Source organism: Pteropus medius, unplaced genomic scaffold, assembly GCF_902729225.1.
Source record: "Pteropus medius unplaced genomic scaffold, Ma_sr-lr_union100, whole genome shotgun sequence".
Lineage (NCBI taxonomy): Eukaryota > Metazoa > Chordata > Mammalia > Chiroptera > Pteropodidae > Pteropus > Pteropus medius.
The window spans coordinates 3134170-3135227 of NW_024354875.1; the positions used below are offsets into that span (position 1 = coordinate 3134170).

Below are 1058 nucleotides of genomic sequence, written 5' to 3' on the forward strand. Positions count from 1 at the left end.
TGCTTGGCACCGTGCATCTCACATACTAATCAATATACATGTGTTTACTATTATTAAATTTATTGGCAGTATTAATATTAATGGGAAAACAATAGGAAAGAAAAAGTAAATATTCCATATGATAAGAGGGGAATTAAGGTTTATCTATTAAAGGAATGCTATACTGACCTTAAAAAATGATGGCTAGGAAGGCAACGTTGAAAATGCTAATGATATAATGTTAAGTAAACAACAGAAACACAAATGATGATGCATGTCACACTATTACCATCATATATGCTAGATTTCTGTGAGTATGAGAAAATGGAAGTTTACGCAAATATTAATTGTGGAATATTGAAATGAGTAATTTATTTACCCATTACTTGTATTCGCTTTTTAAAATTTTATTTATTTATTTTTTTAGGCGAGGCAACCCTTGGTTGACCTCACAGATTGCAAGGACCTTGTCAGTTTACAATCCCTTATTTTTTATTTTTTGCGCCTACAGCACCTGGTCTTCCCAGATGGTCTCCCATCCAAGTACTAATCAGGCCCGACCCTGCTTAGCTTCTGAGATCAGACGGGATCGGGCTTGTTCAGGGTAGCATGGCTGTAGATGCTTTTTATAATTTTTAAAGATATCTTTTTGAATGAAAAAAAACACATTTTTCTTTTTAAAAATAAGATGTTCAGATTGAGTGCTTCACAGTCTTTCTTATTAAAATTTAAAAAGGACATTTTGTTAGACCTCTCATTTTTTATTACCTTTCTCTTGGTGAGACGATCAAAAGACCAGAAGAGAATTGAGATCAGGATTCAGAGTTAGCAAAATCATTATTTTCTTTCTTTTTGGATGGTTAGGCCGGCACTGGAACCAGAGCCGCAGAATCAGCTCGGCATGACCGTCGTGATAGCTGGCACAAATATACCTACTTGCCCCGGTTATTGGTTATTTTCTGTTATATTGTTATAATTGAATTACACATAGTTGCAAGTTTCGCTGACTCAGTTTTGAGATTTGTTGTTGTTGTTGTTGTTGTCGCCACTTTTATTCCCGTGTATGTTTGCTCTCACTC

General features: G+C 34.9%; 1 non-coding gene across 1 annotated transcript; it reads right to left on the reverse strand.

Moving 5' to 3' along the window:
• Nucleotides 1-481: 481 nt before the first annotated feature.
• LOC120597399 (5S ribosomal RNA) lies at nt 482-600 on the reverse strand. Its single transcript, XR_005651376.1, has one exon. It is a non-coding gene; the product is annotated as a 5S ribosomal RNA (ribosomal RNA).
• Between the last annotated feature and the right edge of the window lie 458 nt (nt 601-1058).